We start from the raw sequence: 21,419 nt of genomic DNA, 5'->3' as shown, positions 1-21,419 counted from the left end.
TGGCCTAGGCCACAATTTTGGGGAGGCTGGTGGTTCTCTTCACCTTGCAGCACTGTTATCTGATACTGTTCTATTTGTTGATACCTGTGTGACATCACCTGAGTAGCGACAGCTCACCAGTCTTTATTCCACCGACCGTTTGAATCTCACTTTTCTACATTGGCATTGGAGGCTCCTCCACAATGGTGGAGAAGCGTCACCCCACTGCCTGGCTCAGACCCAGCAAATGTAAAATAAAAATATGTTCTTGTATCCTTTCATTTTAATTCTGCTGGCTCTTAGCCAACAATGTTGGGAGGGGCAGGGAGAGGCATGGGAGGGGGAGGAGGAGTGCTAGTGCACTCCACTCCCTAAGTGCTCATGTGTGCTTTGCCAGCCGTCTCAGGCCAACCGAAATACACATGCACACTTAGGTTTTCTCCAGTCCAGCTGCATTGAGCCCCACTGACTCCCTGATCTGAAAAGGGCATCTTTCCTGCCTGCGCAGACCAGTCCCAGCGCTGCTCTGCAGTGCTGAGATTGTCAAGGAAGTCTGTTCCAGGGGCTGCTGGGACCAGCAGGCAGGGGGGGAGGGGCGGCGCAACAAGACGTGATGTAGGAGGCGTGAAGTACTGGGTTTTTCGGAACCCAGTGGTGCCAGGGACACACCCTACGACTTTGAGTCCTTCCTGTTTCAGACTACAGAAACACAGAGTCTTCTGGATGAAGTCAAAGATCGAGTTTATTGGCTACAGCCAGTAACAGGTATCCTAGAAGTACAACACGGTGTATATTCTCAGGAGACTGCTCAATCTTACAAAGCCAGCCTTCTCTTTTTATACAAAATATTATGCTTCAGGCAAACATTCCTTATTTTACAGTTGACCATTCACATATTTTCACTACAAAGAAAAAGCAGAATCATGATGACAAGCTTATTTTCAGTTTGTCCAACCCACAATAAATCACCCGGCAAGGCCCAACATTTTCATCAGATATCGACGGACCCTAATAAATTCGGGCACCTCCTCCTCGTATAGCATGTCATAAAGTAAGGAACAGAGACAGGTGTGTGTAAGATTAGGCGTGGTTTCTGTGTGATGAAAGGTTTATGGTATGTGGTGCCTTGATACTAATCTCGATCGGCCACTGGGAGAGGAACTGACCAAACAGGTTTGGCCTCGGGCAGTGGAGTCAGCTTGCCCAGGTCGTGCAGAAGTCAGCAAAGGTGTATGTGTCCTTCAGACTCGTTTTTGGCCTTAGTCACCGGCCTATGTGAGGGCAATCACAAAATGGCTGCCGTATACAAAATGGAACCTGAGGGTTCAGGACGGAATCCCTAATTTCAGGGTGATTTCGTCACTCGAATATGACGAAAATGCTTGTGTATGGCATACTAGTCATTCTCGGTCTGCTGATATCAAAATGGTCAGGATACGATGATGTTTATGACACGGGTCCAGAATTTTCAGTACCACAGGCGGCCAGCAGCCAAAGGTATGTTTTCTTTATATATTATATTTTTCACCCATCATGGCGCCTCTTGCTCGACCCCACCCACCCTACCACTCTTTGTTTATAGCGGCCGCCACTGTACATTGGTGGTGCAACGGAGGGGTACAAGACTTTGACATTTGAGGTACCACTTTATTGCTATTTATTACATGCAGGAGCTCAGGGGATTCAATTAACAGGTCGTCCCCCTCTCTATATACTTGTCACAATACTGGACCTGATACTTTTGGTGATACAGTTGTCCTTGGTCAAACCCACCTATATCTCCATTGGGATAGGGACATTGCCATCTATACAAGCTAATGTTTCTAGACCAGGTTCACCACTTTCCGATTGTTTAAAACAGAGAACACTGTTTACCCATCTCTCTCTACCTATCTCTACCTCACCTGCCACCCACTTCCAGTGAGTAGAGCACGGGTAGGGGGGGTTTAGACACAGTAGTTAGATGAGGATAAAGATGAGAAACACGTGAGGAAAAGAGTGGTGTCGCCTCACGAGAGTAACACCATGGAGGCTCTGCAGGAAGGTACTCACCTGCCGCCTAGGTTCTCATCATCAGCGTACACCACTCGAACAGAAATTGTGACGTGAAAAAGAAAAAGAATGAGAATAGGTGAAGGTGCTTGGGTAACAATGCCTGCATATACACCCAGATTTGTGTATAGCAAGGTTGGACCCAACTGCGTAAAAAGTGAGCTAATACTCGCTGGCCTTCTCTGTTTTATTCTTGGCTGCTAGTATGCTCATATTAAAATGCCGACATGTTTCATTGCCTATTGGAAAACTCACGGCAACTTCTTCAGGGCTTGTATATCTTCACCCTACACCCATTCATTGGTATTCCTGTGAATATAAAAAAGACAACAGTATTCTCTGTGTTGGTGTCATTATTAATAAAAGGCTGCCTCATTCTACAGTAAAATATGTGTTCCTAATTGAGCGCACTTGGAATTGCCCCTCTTTCTATGTAGTAAATCATTTACCATTTCTCCTGTGTCGGAGGGGATACCTATACCTCCCTTCTGGTAGTCTCTGTATCACCAGTTCGTTTATTGTACCTCACAACTGCTCTCGTCAGTCTCTGCAACACATGAAATGTATGATTAGTACTTATTTCTTGAATCAGTACAGCTTACAGGGCATTCTTGTATTGCTTCACCCGATGAGTGCTACTTATGTCTATCTTAAGCCTTTATGCACTTCAATTTAGATACTTTGTGCTCTATTTTTTCAGGCGTATCTAGTTGTAGACACTTGTAAATGCCTCAAGTCATCTGTATATCGGTGATAGCTTGGTCCGTTTATATTTACTTTTCTATCCCACGTGTGGACTGATGTGACAATGACACAGCAGTGTGTTGCTATAGCGTGTTTGGATATCACCGTTCTTCGTGGTCATTTTGTTAAACGTTTTTAACACGTTTGTTAACTCATGGCTCTGCAGCTGTTAGGGGTTACCCTTTTCGCTGATGTATTAATTAATGCACATGGCGGTCACTTTTAATGTCCCCCTCTAATCCATATCGTTAGTTCTAAGGTCTTACCAGGACAGGCTGGATCCGGGCGTTGTCTCGGCAGCATCCGGCTCCAGGACTTGTATGCTTATGAGTGTTCGTGAGCGTGTTGGACGCCGTGCCGCGTTCGTAGCTCCACCCCCTACGGACCTGTACTGTGGCCGCCATCTTGTAGGGTGTTTGTAGACTGGTATATTGTGTTAAATTCACGTTCTGGTATGTTATAATGTAGTGATTCTTCTCGTGTCATTGGTTTCCCAAATATTCTTGACATGTATCTCATTTCTATATGTAATAGCGAATTGGTAAATAGTTGACCATTTATTAAGACATCGAAAAACGAGAACTTGCGTGTGTGTTTCTATTCAATGTCGGACCAGGGCAGATATTATCCCCATGTTTTTACGCTGATATGTGTCCCCATTCTATGCATTTCTGATCAGTTACATTTATTCATACATATGTTAGTTTTTCTCCGGTGGCTATTGATACCGGTCCCTGACAAGATATAATTCGCGATCTAATTCACTCTCAAAGGTATTGAACTAATCTGCGCTGCGCTCTGCAGTGTGCTTGTCTATGATTTGTGCATACAGTGTGTGACATCCATATCATTGTCCATCCTGTGCCTATGATAATCGGTCCCTGATATACCACTATCATTACAGTGTGTTTACTTTGGGCACCTGTCTATTAGAACGGATTAGGTGTCTACTTTGCCCCATTCAATGTAATCATTCAGACCCACTTGATCTGAACATTCCTGATATATCCATCGTGCTTCTCTGGTGCTCAATTTCCGTTCAATATTGAACTGATCTCCTTGTACTTTTTCCAATACAACCCATCGCAATTGTCTCTGGCTGTGTTGCATTGTTTTATAATGCTGAACTAGTTTGGTAGTCAATTTGCCAGCTCGCAAAGTACTTAGATGTTCTTGGATTCGGATTTTTACCTTACGCGATGTTAAACCAATGTAATGCAATTCACACGGACATGTTATTCTGTATATTACGTGTGTGGAATTACAATTACTGAATTTGTTTAGGTACCATGTCTGGTTGTTCCTAAGAGTTACGGTTTTGGTGGTATTTGTCAGCTCACATACCGAGCACCCCCCACAAGGCTGATGTCCTTGGGGAAGGTTGAACTCTCTAGGTATGGGTTTAGGACGTGTATGCACCAAACGGTCGCGGAAGCTCGTTGACCGTTTAAAAGCAAATCTGGGTTGCGGCATTGTCATATTGTTGGTGCTTAGAAGGTGCCAATGTCGTCTAATGATCTGGCGTACCTGGGTTGACAAAGGTCCAAATGTTGTTACCACTGGGATACATTCCGCACTTTCTTTGACTGTCCGTTCCAATAATGCTGTTCGTGGGGTGTTTAGCGCCCGTTTCTGCGCTTGGCGAATGATTTTCTTAGGATACTCTCGTTCCCTTAATTTAACAGCCAGTTGTTGCGCCTGTTCCGTAAAGTCCTCCGTGGTTGAACAGTTTCTGCGATACCTTAGAAATTGGCCGACGGGTAAATTATCGCGTAGAGCCCGAGGGTGGTAGGATTTGTAATGCAATAACGAATTCTTGTCAGTTGGCTTTTGGTGAACTCCTGTGACAAGTTTATTGTCTATTACATGGATATCAAGGTCAAGGTATGTAGCCGATGTTTGGCTCTTGGTCCAAGTAAATTTTAAACTTGGGTCTAGGCTGTTTATCCAGTGGAGGAATTCCATCAATCGGTCCTCTGTGCCCTGCCAAATACAGAGGACGTCATCAATATACCTCTTCCAGAGGACAATGTTCCTCTGAAAGAGATTAGTTTTGTGGTTAATGTAGTACCTCTCGAATTGGCCAACGTATAGACACGCCAGGCTAGGGGCAAATGTAGCCCCCATCGAGGTCCCGGACACTTGAAGGTAAAATAGATCTTGGAACGCAAAAAAGTTGTTAGTAAGGGCAATCTCTATGCACTGCAGGACAAATGATTGTGGCGTGTCATAGAACCATTCGCATTCCCCCAGGGAGCGCGCTGCTGCCACCAGAGTCGCCTCCTGGGGGATGCTGGTGTACAAAGATTCTATGTCTATGGTTACTAGCCAATTTTCCAGTTGGTCAAAGGTTACTTCTTGTAAGATTTTTAACACATCTGTAGTGTCTTTAACAAAAGACGGTTGTGTGACCCCGCATTCTCTGAGGAAGAAATCCGAAAATTGTGACAGGGGTTCCAATAATGATTGTATCCCCGACACAATTGGCCGTCCCGGTGGGGGCCTTTGTGCCTTCTGTATTTTGGGCACTATGTAGAAAGCCGGCATCCTCGGAGATTTATTGACCAGGAACTCTGCTTCTTTGTACTCATCTAACTACTGTGTCTAAACCCCCCCTACCCGTGCTCTACTCACTGGAAGTGGGTGGCAGGTGAGGTAGAGATAGGTAGAGAGAGATGGGCAAACAGTGTTCTCTGTTTTAAACAATCTGAAAGTGGTGAACCTGGTCTAGAACCTGGTCTAGAAACATTAGCTTGTATAGATGGCAATGTCCCTATCCCAATGGAGATATAGGTGGGTTTGACCAAGGACAACTGTATCACCAAAAGTATCAGGTCCAGTATTGTGACAACCACTTTATTGATAACCAAATTCACTGTGGACATCCAAAATAGTCTTTAGAGAGAATGTTTGTTATCAATTGTCTACTTTTTTCCAATTTGGTAAAATAGTGTCAGGGCCTTGGTTAAGTTCCCCACTGTTTTAGAAACTTAAAAGACTGTAAAGTAGTTAGGCTTTATGTTAGACCTGGCACACTTGGCGTGATTTTCCGTGACTTTTTGCCTCCTATATTTTTGATGCTGTGCTGGATTTTGTTTTTGCTGAATTAGTTGCTTTGGGCGCTTTGCAACTGCTGATCAATGTCAAAGTGCTAGTGCTCTCTGTGTAAATTGCTGTTGTGATTGGTTATCCTTGATTGGTGTATTTGATTTCCCAGTAGGGCCCTAGTAAAGTGCACTGAGTGTGCCAGGACTGGTAAATCAAATGCTACTAGTGGGCCTGCAGCACTTATTGTGCCACCCACATGAGTAGCCCGTAAAATATGCCTCAGGCCTGCCACCGCGGTTCCTGTGAGTAGTTTCTTAACTGTTGTGTCGACTTGTCAAGTGCATACACTTGCCAGGCTCTACCCTTGCCTTCTCTTAAACAATGGACACCCCTATGGTAGGCCCTGGGTACCCTCTGTGCAGGGTGCAGTGTTTGTGAAAGGTAGGACATGTACTGGTGTGTGTAACATGTCCTGATAGTGAAATATTGCCCATTTTGTTGTTCACTATTGAAAGGCTATCTTGCCCCATAGGACAGAACGGGGAATGCTTTGTAACATTTTACAAGCAAATCTTCCCATAGGAATACGATAGAAAATCATAGTTTGGTATCCCTGAAATCGGGATGTAATAACACATCTTTTAGTGAAGATGGTTTTGAAGTTGTTTGTTTGGAAACACCACTTTTAGAAAGCCTATATTTTCTTGTTCAGCCATCCTGTATCCCTCTGCCTGTTTGTGGATCGACAGTCTGGATTTGGAGTGACAGGGGCTGGAGAGGTGCAGTGGCTCCAGGAGTCTGGATGAGTCAGTACCAGGCTGAATAGGCCTGATCTGCATTTGGAGTGGTGGGAGGAGAAGAACCTGTGGCTCCGCATCCATGTGGTGTGTCTTGAGCCAAGGCTCACATTGACAATGGATGTTGTTGTGCACTTGCAGAATGCCACACAGTACTGGTTTGTATGGGGCTCAGAGCCCCTTGCACAAAGAGAAGAAAGACATTTTGGGGTATAAGTATCAGACCCAAAACCCCAGACTTTAGATCATTCCTGGAATTCAAGAGGAACCATGCCAAAGAGAAGAGCTGGAGAGACTGAGGAGAATTTCTGCCCTTGCTGTGTGTCTGGTGTTGGCCTGAAGTTGCTGTTTCTGGCAAGGAAAGCAGAAGGACGTTGATGTGTGCTGTGTCCCCTGCTTGAAGGAGATCTCAAAGGGCCTGAAGTATGCTGGCATCCTCTTCTGAAGTCTCAGGGACACAAATGACTTCCTGAAAATTTGCTGGTGCCGCTGGACTCTGCCATCTGTGAGTCCTGCCCTTGCCTGAGGTGCCTCCTTCCAGTTACAGAGTCTCAGAGGTGGGTCTTGCAGCTAATCTCTACAAGAACCGTCATGAAGCATCGCAAAGCTGTGCAAAGTCTCTCGGAAACAACACCAGATGACGCTAAGCCTCGCCGAGTATCGCCAGGCGGCGCAAAGTCTCACCGCGCAGCCCCCAGCACTGGCCCTGGATGGCGTGAAGCCTCGCAAAGCAACGCATCGTACCTGTGCACCAAGTTTTTCACGCATTACCGCCGACCAGAATCATCTTGGATTTTGATGCCTCACTTACCCCCACAGTCCAGATTCGACGCAACACTTCTCCTGTGTGCAGCAGAGCTGTTGCCTCGCCTCCCCAAGGACTCAGGAATTGACGCATCGCTGTGTTGTTCAACACTTCCTTTCTCTGCGGGTGTTTGGCCATGTTAATTTTGACGCATCTCCAGGTACTAATTTTAAAAGTCACACATCCATAGTTTGCGATGGTACTAGTTCTTGAAACCTTTTGAAAGTCATATTGTTAACTGTGTATATTGGATTTTTGTTGATTTGGTCTTATTTAGTTGAGATAAAGATATTTTAGTTTTCTAAACAGGTGTGGTGTCTTTACTGTGTCACTGTGAGTGTTTGGTACAAATAGCTTACATTATGCCTTTGGGATAAGCCTGTCTACCAAGGGGGTGAGAAGGGGTTATCTAAAGTGTGCATCCCCCTTACACAGACTAGAAGCAAGGGTCCCTATTTGGACAAAGGTAACTACCTCTGGCAACTAGAGACCCCCATTTCTAACATTGGTGATCAGCGGTGAGGATTTGAACCTGTATTTGTACATGACCCACAGTGATTGGTGTACATTAATTACTAGTTTAGTGCAGACCACTAAGCAACCACATAGTGTGTTTTGTTTTTGGTTCTATTTTTGAGTGACCCTTAAAGTATCCACGCATCATGTCTCAGAAGGGGAAACTAGCAAGCAAGATTGGAGTTTGATAATGACGTTTTGCATACCTACAGAGTAGATCAGCTCAAGCAATTTTGCAAAGATTTTGGATGTCCTATGAAGAGCAGCTCCAGGAAGGAGGAGTTACAGAAGGCCTTAAGGGCCTGGTGGGAGGCCAAAGAGGCTGGGAAGACAGGTGATGAAGAGGTAAAAAAGGATGCACAAGGGAATGGTTTCAGGTCAAAGGATGTGCCTGTGTCAAGAGTAGCCTCTCAGGCAGGCAGCAACCATGCCGCTGGAAGTCTTTCCCCAGAGGAGTGGGAGGAGAACCAGAGCGTCAGAGAGCATGAGCTGGAGGTCATGAGGCTCCAGTTCAAGGCAGAGTAGAGCAAGAATGCTCATGCCTTGGAAGAGAAGAAATTGCTTTTGGCTCATGAGTTGAGCGTGAGTGAACTGAATATTAAGGCTAAACAAGTGGAGTCCAGATCAAATAGTGGCAGCATACAACCAGTGCAAGGGTGCAAGGGCAAGGTTGACATACCCAAGGATCTGCTGCAGAATTACCAGAGGGATGATGATATGTATGCATGGTTTATGGTGTATGAAATAGCCTTAAGGATGAATGAGGTTCCTGAGAAGCATTGGGGGGATGTGCCTGTGGAGACGCCACTGGGAGGGACACCCTACAACCTTTCGAGCAGGCACGGACCCTGACCTATCTCCACATGAAGGAGGCTTTATGTGTCAGGTATGGGCTCACCCCAGAGCAGTAGAGACAGAAGTTCAGGTGCTTCAAGAAGCTTGATTCAAGAACTTGAATTGAATGTGTGAACATGTATACGCGTGCACTGGAAGGTTGGAAAAATGTCAGCAAGGTAGCTGATTACCAGGGGTTGTGAAACGTAATTAGTTGGGAGCACTTGATTAGGCTGTGTTTTCCAGAGCTGCACCATCATCTATTGGATTGTGAGCTAACTGATCCCAGGGAGCATGCTAAGGAAGGGGACCACTGGAGTAGCACCAGGGTCCACAATGGGATTGTGGGTAACCCAGCCAAGGGTACACATGGTCCCCAGTAGAAGAGTGGGTGGGACAAGTATAACCGAAAAGGAATACTCTAAAGGGCTCCAAAACAGTTCCCAGGGTATGGAGCCCCGGCCCCTCAAACCTAAGTTGTCCTGGCCCCCTAAGGGCAGACACAACAACTGCGGTCCTCCAGGTGTTATTCATTGTTAACCGGATGGACCACATTGCAAGAGATCCAAAGTGCCCCAACACACCCCCAGCACCCACTTGTGCTCCATCATCGGGGTTAGTGAGTGTAGCACTGTGGGAGAAATTGGTTCTTAGTGAAGGGGTGAGCAGGCAGTTCTGACCCTTGTCTCGTTAGGAGACAGAGAGATGGTCCCGGGATCCTATCTGCCTTCTAACACTAAGAAATACAGCAGTGGGTGACCAACAATGGGAGGAGGATGGAGGCTCTGCGAGACACAGTAGCCAGTGTGACATCTGTCAGGTATCAATGGATGTCTGAAAAGCAGGTTATTCCAAATGTACTTCACCCTGTAGTTGCAGTAGACAACTTTGAGCGCTTTTTTAAGGTGGTGCTAGTTCCCTTTGAGTGATGGGAGGCCTCAGGATCATTGAAGGTTGTTGTCAGTCCATCGATGACTGTAGACTGTTTGCTTGGAAATTACTTGGAGAGTTCCCCATGGAAGGAGGTGGAACAGCAGGCTCATTTGGAGATGTTGGGTATGCCTGAGTGGGCCTGTGTGACCACTTGGTCAATGGCAGCCAGTAGGGGTATTCAAGAGGACCTGGAGCCTCAATCTGTGGCCCAGGTGCCTGCCAGGAAGTGGAAGGGCAGGGGGCATGGGAAACGAGCCCCAGAAGTTTTTGCATTCCAGGAGGAAGCAGACCTTGAGGGGGATGCTCTGGAAGCCACTGGGGAGCAGGTAGCCGAACTAGGAGACCTACCGGAGCTGACCCATTGGCAGCAGGAAGGGGGTCCCTCCAGGGATAAGTTCTGCAGAGTGCATACGGAGTGCCCTACTTTTATTGGTTTGCAGCAACAGGCTGCAAACCAGGCCGCAGGTCATCAGTCCGGATTGTTATACAGTGAATCTAAGGTTGCTGAACCCGGTGCAGCCCGTGTGCTGGTGGTACCCGAACGCTTCAGGACCTTCCTACGGGGTCTGGCTCATGACGTGCCTCTCGCAGGCCATTTGGGGTGCAACAAGACCTTTCAGAGGCTTGTCACCCACTTTTACTCGCCCCAAATGAGAAGGCTCGTTGGTACACATTGTAGGTCTTATCAAACTTGCCAGGCAAGTGGAGAGAAGTGAAAGGCTCCCCTCCAACCCTTTCCTGTGGTGAGCACCCCTTTTGAGCGGGTGGACATTGACATTGTGGGGCCACTGGAACCCAAGACAGCCTTAGGCAAAAAGTTTATCTTGGTCTTCGTGGACCATGCCACCCGGGACCCAGAAGCTGTCCCTCTCTGAACAATCACAGCCCCCGTGGTGGGCTGTGCATTGATGGGGATCTTTTCCTATGTGGGGTTCCCCAGAGAGGTATTCTCTGACTGCAGTACAATCTTCATTTAGAAGTACATGGCATCTTTGTGGGAGGAGTGTGGTGTGGCTTACAAGTTCAGCACTCCTTACCAGCTTCAAGGGAATGGGTTGGTTGAGAGATTCAACCAAACCCTGAATGGCAAGATCAAGGGTCTTGGAGAACCCATGAGACGGAATTGGGACGTCTTTTTAACATGCATGCTGTTTGCATTCAGGGAGGTACCACAGTAGTCCTTAGCGTTAGGTCCCTTTGAACTACTGTACGGTAACTCTGTGAGAGGACCTCTGAGTATGGAGAAGGAGGGTTGGGAAAGAACTCCTGGTAAGACCCCACAAGATGTGTTCAGCTATGTGCTGGCCTTCAGAAACAGACTCAACGCTTCAGGAAACTCGCTCATGCGAACAAGCTAGCCAGGAAGAAATGAAAAGATGGTATGACCAGAATACCACTCTGGTGGAATTTCAGCCTGGCCAAAAAGTGTGGGTGATGGCACCAGTGGATCCTTGTGCGCCCCAAGTCAAGTGGACTGGGCCATATGAGATGGTGAAGCGCAAGAGTGAGCTGACCTATCTGGTTGACTTGCAGACTCCTAGGAACACTTTGAGGGTCCTACACATGAACTGCCTAAAGTCACACTTTGGGAGGTCTGAGATAACTCGGCTCCTTGCAACAGATGATCAAATGGAGGAGGAGAGGGAGCCTCTTTCTGACCTCTTGTCAGCAATGGAACATGAAGGGGCAGTGGATGGGGTAAACCTCTCTCTTACCCTGACCCCAGAGCAGCAGAGGGACTTTCGCCAGGTACTGGAACATTTCGCCTCCCTGTTCTTCCTAACACCAGTAGTCACCAATCAGTGCATCCATGATGTGGACACTGGGGACAGACTACATGTGAAGCAGAAATTTTACAGAGTAGCATAGGGCCAGCATCAAGGAAGAAGTTTCCAAGATGTTGGCGTTAGGGGTGATAGAGCCGTCAACCAGCCCCTTGGCTAGCCCACTGATTTTAGTGCCAAAAGCTGCTGCACCCAATCCCACTCCAGAACTTCGGTTCTGTGTGGACTACCGTGACTCAATGCGGTCAACAAGACTGACGCTCATCCTATCCCCAGAGCTGATGAGCTTGTTGATCGGTTAGGAGATGCCCGGTACCTCAGTACATTTGATTTCACATCTGGCTACTGACAGATTGCCTTAACCAAGGGGGCAAAGGGAGGTCAGTGTTTTCAACACCGGAGGGGCACTACCAGTTTGGCGTTATGCCCTTTGGGTTGAAGAACGCCCCTGCCACCTTCCAGAGACTGGTCAACCAGGTACTGTCCTGGCTGGAGAAATTCAGTGCCACCTACCTGGATGGCAATGCTGTGTTCAGCTCCAGTTGGGAGGAACATTTGCAACACCTCTGCAAAGTGTTGAAGGCTCCGCAAAGGGCAGGCCTCATTGTCAAGGCGAGTAAGTGCCAGATAGGGCAGGGATCCAAGGTGTACTTGGGATACCAGGTAGGCAAGGGCCAAGCGAAGATTGACACCATTCTGGATTGGGAGCCCCCCAAGACGCAAACAGAGGGGAGAGCCTTCTTAGGTCTCACCGGGTACTACAGATGGTCTTACTACAAGGAAGCAGCCCGGGAAGGTGATCTGGACTGATGCCTGCCAGATCGCTTTGGATGTCTGCGCTTAAGGCTCGTGACTTCTCCAAAGATTTTGTTGTGCAGACAGATGCTTCAGAGCATGGTGTGAGAGCAGTACTCTCGCAATTGAACAACGAGGGTTTTGACCAATCTGTAGCCTTCATCAGTAGGAGGCTACTTCCCAGAGAACACAGGTGTAGTGCAGTGTAAGGGAAGCTTTTGCTGTGGTCTGGGCGTTGAAGAAGCTAGAGCCCTACTTGTTTGGGACTCACCTCTGGGTTCAGACAGACCACAGGCCCCTCAGATGGTTGATGCAAATGAGGGGTGAGAATTCAAAACTGTTTAAGTAGTCCATCTCTCTACAGAGAATGGACTTTATAGTGGAACACCGGCTTGGTACAGAAAACGCCAACGTTGATGGTCTGTCAAGGTTCTTCCACCTTAGTGATGAGAACTCCCAAGAGGGTAGGTAGTTGTCCCTACTTTTCATCTGGAGGGGACACATGTTAGACCTGGCCTAATTGGCGTGATTTTCCCTGACTTTTCGCCTCTACTGCCTGTGTTTTTGATGCTGTGCTGGATTTCATTTTTGCTGGCTCAGCAGTGGCACTTTGCCACTGCTGAACAGTGTCAAAGTGCAAGTGCTCTCTGTATAAATTGTTATTGTGATTGGTTATCCATGTTTGACGTATTTGATTTACCAGTAGGTCCCTAGTAAGCATGGGCGGATTTTGCGGATCCACGATTCACGAATTTGCGAATTCACGGATCGTGGATCCGCAAAATCCGCGGATTTAGCGGATCGGCGGATTTGGGGGCGGGGCTTCCTCGAGTGTGTGGGCGGGGCCAAACGGACGGGGCTTCCATGCGAGCGCACATGCCGCTTGTGTGTATAAAAGGTCAGAGACCGATCAGAGCAGCAGATTAAGAGACAGAAGCCCCTGGTCACAGGAACAGCACGGGGATTGCACCGCACCTGAGAAACTCTAGGGCCACGAAGTAATGGTCATTAGTACTGTAGTCTTGATTGTTTTACAAAAGATCTATAGGGATATCCAGTATGTCCATATAAGTTATTTGTAGACATCTGTTTATTGTCATTTTATGCCTGCTTTATGTTGTGCTCATCAGTCTGGGGGCATACTGAGGGCTTGCTGTCCCAGTCTTCACTTGACTGTCACTGAGAGAGGAGAAGGTGAGGCTCTGTTGCTATCAAGCGTGTTTCTGCCCCGCAGCGCAGGTCGCCCTCGGGCTTTGCCCGGGTGAAGACCAGGGCAAGATAGGCCCGTCTCAGCCCGTTAGAGACTGAAGTCGGTTGGGCATGACCCCCCTCCCCCTTTCGCACGTCACTTTCTCACCCAGCCCTTCGTTATGATGATGGGGAAGAGGAAAACAGCTACTTCTTCAGTGGTTAAGGACAGCTCTTCAGCAACAAGTATCATGACCTCTCTAACAAATGACTTGTGTGCGATAAACAAGGAAGTCAGTAAGGTTGAGGAGAGGATAAACACCAAACAATGTGCAGCCATCGAAACAGTAATCGTTCATGCCCTGGCAGTAGCACCAAATTACTGTTGTTCAATGTCAGTGTCAGCAGTTGCACCGTAGATGCGCTCGTGAAAGTCAAAGATGCAAATGCCTCTGGCCAGCATCACAGCGGATTTTCGATGGTATATTTGGGAACAAGGCACACCTGCCCAGCCTCCACAACGCTCACGATTATTTTTGGGCTGATGAATGAGTCACTGAATTTAAGCTTCAACTAGGGCACATGCTTTATTGATATCTGCAAGTGTTTCCTGTTGAGGTTTATTTTTTGTGCCAGGACCGTCGTGCCAGAATGAACCCTGCCCTTCATATTTATTCAAGAAGACACCATGTAAATAATTTACGATGGCGCCGGCAAGCTGCCAGCGCCATCCTGCAAAAGTTACTTAATTAGCTTCAACAGGAAGCTCCAACTGATAAAATAAAGCAGGCGCTCGAGCCCCTGCTTTATCTTATCTGTTAGAGCTTCCTGTCGAAGCTAATTAAGTAACCATTTTAGGATGGCGCTGGCAGCTTGCCGGCGCCATCGTAAATTATGCTTAGGCTTGAACTTTTGACCGCAAAATCCGCTCCGATCGCGGATTGCGGATTCTCGGTAAATTCGCGAGAGTTCGCGGATCGCGGATTTACCGAAAATCCGCAAAATCCGCGATCGGAGCGGATTTTGCGCTCATGCTTAGTCCCTAGTAAAGTGCACAGAGTGTGCCAGGACTGGTAAATCAAATGCTACTAGTCGGCCTGCAGCACTGATTGTGCCACCAACATAAGTAGCCCTGAAAAGATGTCTCAGGCCTGCCACAGCGGTGCCTGTGTGCAGTTTGTTAACAGCCAAGTCGACATGGTAAGTGTACACACTTGCCAAGCCCTGCCCTTCCCTTCTATTACACATTGGACACCCCTATGGTAGTCCCAAGGTACCCCCGGGCAGAGTGCAGTGTTTGTGAAAGGTAGGACATGTACTGGTGTGTGTAACATGTCCTGATAGTGAAATACTGCCAATTTCAGTCAAGAATGCCTTATTCGACAAATTGATGTCATAAAAATAATCATATCATACAACAATACATTTCCTTAGCACAATTTTAAAAATCAATTATTTTTAAAAGCATTCCTAATATCAACTAGGAAACCAAGGCCTAAAATACACTCAAAACTAAAACATTGTATAAAATGTAAAGTGCAAAGAAGCAAATACAATCAGGTACTATAGTCCCCGCTTATGTTATTCATGAAATCAACCAGAAGATTGAAACCTAGATTACATGCAATACAGAAGCAATATATGAAGTGCAGAGTGCAAAACAGAGCCGACTCGGTCAGATGCATTAGACTCCTTTTGTAACATTCCTGGTATTAACCTAGAGACCGGGACCCAAAATACATACAGTATAGAGGCATTGTATAAAGTGCAATAGGGCAGACTCGAACAAATAAGATAGTCCCTGTTTATGACACCTAGAGGGCCTAAAAGAACAAACATATAAAACACACAGACAGCTAATAACTGGTTTTTTTCTGCACCTAATGGCTCCTATTAAAAAACATGTACCCCAAAACAGACCATGGGGGAAGATAACGTTTGAAGGTACAGTAGGGCAGGCCTAACTTGGACAAAATGACCATCTCTGAGTAATAGTAGTATGAATTTCTTATGTAAAGAAACATAGTAACCGCAAAAGAAAATATAATGTAGGGTATCCTGTTCAGAGAAATTGTCACACGGACAAGGTTTTAATGTGCCAGGTTTTGAAAAGCCCTTGGGAACCGATAAGAGCCAAGGAGCCATTAGCAGACTACATCTCGTTAATACAAAATGATGAAAGGTATTGCTGACAGTTAGTAGGTAGGGTCGTACTTGGTTATGCATAGATAATATAACATAGCCTCTCACCGTTAGTTTTAGCAACTAATTTTCTTCCCTTAGTCTCTGGCGCTTAGTCATGAACTGTTGTTTGATGTTTCTAATTTTTAGTTTTTCCAGGGGTTTGGGGCTTAAGAATAAGTCAGGGCAAATTAGCCAATTTGTCAGGTCCCCTAGGTACTTTAGCCAGGGAATATGTTCAGGTCTGTCTAGTGCTAGACAGTCAGTAATTATTATTTTTTTTAGATGCATTGTAGGACTTGCCCAGACTCTCAGCCAACGCATTAAGGGAGCTACTGCAATCCGGTCTGATACGTATCCCACCCCTAGTTATTCATGTATTATATATGCAGAGATGGAATGCGGGACTGCCAAAATCTTAAATAAGAACTTATCTTTCTCATACTGAATGTCTTTTCCTTCCTTATATCCCCAAATATCACTGTCGTAGGTTATCATTGGGATACATTTTTCATTATATATCTTCATCAGGGCCAAAAAGGGTTTTGACTCTAATCTCTTAGCAACATTTTGTGTTGCCCCTGTTGCTCTAGCAAGAGTATTCTTTTTTTGCATAATTTGTGGGTGCAATGACTCGCGGTCGTCAAAAAGTACCCCCAAGTATGGGAAAGTTGGAACCTTTGTTAGTTTTGCCCCTTTACAATAATACTTGATCTTTTTTTGGGACTTACCAGGGCCAATGTACATAGTGTGTGATTTCTTAAAATTCATTGAGAGATTTAAGGAGTCCATAAAAACTATAAAAGCATTTAATAAAGATTGGAGGCCCACTGCCTTTCTAGATAGTATGACTGTATCGTCCGCATGTAAAAGTGCAGGGATTTTCTTGTCGCCAAACCTAGGGATGTCTTTACAGCTGGCTGTTAAAACATCTCCCAATTTGTTTATAAATAATCTAAATTCGAAGGGGGCCAGGATAAAACCTTGAGGAGTGCTCTGATAGATGGGTTTGGCTTAACTACTCTGAAAAATAAATATGTTTTATATATGTATATCTAACGGTCAATGGAAGAATAAATGTGTTATTAAGTGTCTAAATAGATGGTTAAAAAAAAAATTGTATAACTGACTTATTAAGTGTATCTTAGTGAATACATGTATTAGCGAGTAATGTTTAAATATGTAAATATCTGTATCATTGTCTCACTTTGTGTATAAGTGGCTGCATGGGTAGGTGACTAGCTACATCAGTGTCAATATGGGTTATTAGTTGGTTTTTAGAGTATCAGAATGAGTGTCTGTATGGTTCGGTGAGGAGTATTACTTAGCGCACAGATGCATGAATGACTGACTCACTCTTTGTATGTGTTTTGGACACACCATGTGTGCAGGACTGTATGGGTGGATGAGTGTGTGTATGGGTGTGTTAGTGAGTGAATGACTGTCTCAAAAGTATCAATATGAGTAGCTACATATGTTTTAAACTAGTATATGTGAGTATTGATGTATTTAAGTGAGTATATGTCAGAGCGAGAGATTGTAAGACTTCCTGTATAAATAAGTATGTTTTTCTATAAGTGATTGTTTAAGAGAGTAAGTATGTGTACGATTCTGTAGAAGTTAGTGTAGTGGTGGGTGTATAGCTGTATATGCAAGTAAATGGATGTTTGATAGTTTATTTGCAAGTGTGAGTATGTGTGTGAGTAACTGTATGGATGAGTTTCGATGTGTAACAGGATGTATAGGTGTATGAGTATATATGAACAGTGAGAAATGCAAAACAACAGTTGATGGACAGAATGCAGAACAATGTCATACATTCACCCCAGTACAGAGATCTGGGCCTAAATCCATCGTTTTTTTGCACTCCACACCACCCCAGTTCAGACATGGCCATATGCAAATCAGCCTTGACCCTGTGCCTCATGGGAACAGTCCAGCCCGAACTGCCAAGCCATGTCTTTCCTGGACCGGAATCAAGCATTCTTGGGCCGGTTTCTGGCTATCAGCCGTCTTCAGCCAGGATAGCTTGACTCCAGTGGTGTGGAGAGCATGGGACTCACGTCTGAGCATACCCATCCCACTCGGGGTGACAAATGAAAAACGAACAGTTGATGGACAGAATACAGAACAATGTCATACATTCACCCCAGTACAGAGATCTGGGCCAAAATCCATCGTTTTTTTGCACTCCACACCACCCCAGTTCAGACATGACCATATGCAAATCAGCCTTGACCCTGTACCCCATAGGAACAGTTCAGCCCGAACTGCCAATCATTGTCTTTCCTGGACCGGAATCAAGCATCCTAGGACCGGTTTCTGGCTATCAGCCATCTTAAGCCAGGATAGCTTGACACCAGTGGTGCGGAGAGCATGGGACTCACGTCTGAGCATACCCATCCCACTCGGGGTCACAAATGCAGAACAACAGTTGATGGACAGAATGCAGAACAATGTCATACATTCACCCCAGTACAGAGATCTGGGCCTAAATCCATCGTTTTTTTGCACTCCACACCACCCCAGTTCAGACATGGCCATATGCAAATCAGCCTTGACCCTATGCTCAGACGTGAGTCCCATGCGGCTGATAGCCAGAAACCGGCCCTAGAATGCCAGATTCCGGTCCAGGAAAGACATGGCTTGGCAGTTCGGGCTGGACTGTTCCCATGGCCATGTCTGAACTGGGGTGGTGTGGAGTGCAAAAAAACGATGAATTTAGGCCCAGATCTCTGTACTTGGGTGAATGTATGACATTGTTCTGCATTCTGTCCATCAACTGTTGGTTTTGTATATGATGAGTGAGTACATGTATGAGTGACTATATAGAACTGTTGGTGAATGAGTGGATGTGTATGTAGATTTTGAAATTACTGAACAGGTTGTTCTAACTGGAATTGGTATCTCCATTTTTTGGAAACTTTTAGTTTCTATTTTTGATCATGTGTATCAAACATTATATTACGGTAAGAGGAGGTCTGCCACAAGGATGTTGTCATCAGTGATGTCATCAGGGATGTCATTTGAGATGTCATCAGTGATGTCATGAGTGATGTAACTGATCATGTCATGAGTGATGTAATATGTGATGTCATCAGCAGTGCATTGCGGGCGCGCAAGTTATAGTTAGCTGAGCTAACTATAACGGAGGAATTTCAAAGGTTTTGTATGAGAGAAATGTTCAGCTAACTATAACGTGTGAAAACTATGTTTTTTTCAATGAATTTGCATGTTTTTTTTAAAGCTAATTCCTAACTATAACGTGTGTGAAACCTATGGTTTTTTCATTGAATTTCAAAGGTTTTGTAAATGATAATTTATAAATTTATTAATTATTATGTCTTTCTTTTTATAGTAATTTCTTATATTTTTAATATAAATATTTATATTTATTTTATTTTTTAGATTATATTTCATATTCTTATTATAAAATAATAACAAAACTAAATTGCAAAGTAATTTTTGGATTAATTATTGCTTGAAGTCGATTACAAGTATAACACAGCTCCAGCAATGCTCTTAAGGCCTTATGCTCACAATGCTGTATCAATCCTTACACCTGCTTCAAGCATGTGCAAGGTTTTGATGCAGCAGAAGCTCAAAAGTGACTGAATGAAATGTTATACATTTCACATAGTCACTTTATGAGGTGTTGCTGCACCTCCTTCTGCAAAAGAAAGCCTCTTTTGGCGCAGCGCTTTACAATGTAATGCACCCTCTAGATGCGTCACATTGTTTGTAGCACACACCATGGCACATCTTTTGCACCACCGCTGTGTCACAAAAGTGACACAACAACTGTGTAAAAGAGGCACAAGGGGATTGTAAATCCGCCCATAACACATACAAATTCACACAGGCAGTTTCACCAGCACCGCAAATTGAAGCATAGACTTGTAACATATTTATGTACATATGTTACATTCAAGTGCTTCGGACATACTACAGTATACTGTAGGAAAACACCTTATAGATTTATGCTGTAGCACTTCCTTATAGTTCTGCACTTTCACATTCTCCATACACTAGTAAGATAATAATTCATTAATGAACTACACATTCATTCTGACAAACTTTTACACACTAACATAGAAATATAGTTCTTTCGTTGACCAGTGAAGGTAGTTCTAAAAAGAACTGTTTTTTTTTTTAGTTTTGTAGTTTTTATTGTGTTTTCTCAACGAATTCCAAGTGGAACAAAAGAATGAAAAAAAAAAACCACCATCTAATGTCGAGGACAGCGATGCTTCTGCATCCTGCATTTCATCAGGTCCATAGACTGTTCCCCATAACATAAAAGTTTATCGCAATAAATGCATAGAATTTTAACTTTAACAAAGTCAGAATCAATTTGTGGATGTGGACTGCTTGCTGGAAATGCTCCTGCAGCAGTTGTTGTGCTTGGTGAAGCAGCAGGTGGGTTCTCGTGCAACGTGTGCCTTGCAGCTGGAGCAAAGTTATTGAGGTGCAAGTTCTTTACGTGTCGCGCCATATTTGATGTGCCAAAAGAGTATTTTTTACATGGATCACCCCTTGAAAGAGTTGTTTTGCAAATTTTACAGGTTACTTTTAGAGCATTAACCTTTTTTTGTCCTTCTGGAACAGTAAAAAACTTCCAAATTAGAGCTTCTTTCCCCTTCTTTGGAGGATCTTCAGGAATTAAATTTTCCTCTGAAGAACTGCTGGAAGATGACTCCATTGCTCTTATTATGGTGATTTTACTTCTATTTGAGAGGATTCTCAGAAGAAATGCTTCTTCTTAGAAACTCAAAGTCGAATAATTATAATGGGACTGAACTTTCAACAGTCGCAATAGGAAAAGTTATGAACCAATCAAATCTCTACCTTTAAAGTCACATGGCTTTGTGTACGCTTATGATGCGCTTGCACAGCTCTTTCAATACGAGTACGCATAATGCTCTACCGCTATTTGTGTAATTGTTTTTAAAAGTAATATATGATTGTTACAAGTATTAAAAAAAAATCATAGTTATCCCAAATGTCTGCCCTTAGTATGTACATTAAATACATAAATAAATGTTTTAAACCAATTAGAAACATTGCCGCCTTTGGCGTACAGAAGGCCGTACATGACGTCACACTGAAGCTTTAATGCGACACGTACCGTCAAAGCATATTCGTACCGTATGCGCGGGTACGCGCTGAGTATGATAAGCAGTACAAACTATGGTGCGATCACCCTCTCAGTGACAAATCAGAGCTCAAGGTGCGCTAAGGAGAATGATTAGAAGTGCTGACTCATTGCAGATCCGATTCTGGGCCTGCCTCTGCGCACATGATAACACCGCCCCCATCTCTCTCTGTTGTTAATTGTTACTGCACACACTCATACTTGCACATGCGTGGTGCACGCCGCCCACACTCCCCACATGCCACCACCTAGCATGCTCGCTATCACTAAGCCTGGAAACCAATACATTAGCCAATGGGATATCCCCCCGGGCCATCATTCTTGCAGACCGCAAAAACACTACCAATCACGGCCCTCGGCTTGATTTGGTCAGCACCCGCAGTTCCCATATAATGCGGGCACTGACGTGGGCACGCTCTCTTTTGCCTGTCTATGCTGCGGTGACAGACAGACTGTCGTCATCGATTTTACTACAAACTGATTGCTCGAGCGGAGGAGGACTCCCGACACTCGACGTGGTGTCACTGCTGCTGCTGCCGCCCAGCCACAATACCATAGGCACGGGGGCGGCGCCGCCCGCATGCAAAACACCCCAGACTCAGTGAAAC

The sequence above is a fragment of the Lissotriton helveticus genome, chromosome 10 (assembly GCF_964261635.1).
Source record: "Lissotriton helveticus chromosome 10, aLisHel1.1, whole genome shotgun sequence".
In the NCBI taxonomy this organism is placed as follows: Eukaryota; Metazoa; Chordata; class Amphibia; order Caudata; family Salamandridae; genus Lissotriton; species Lissotriton helveticus.
Note: the sequence above shows the minus strand (reverse complement) of the source record.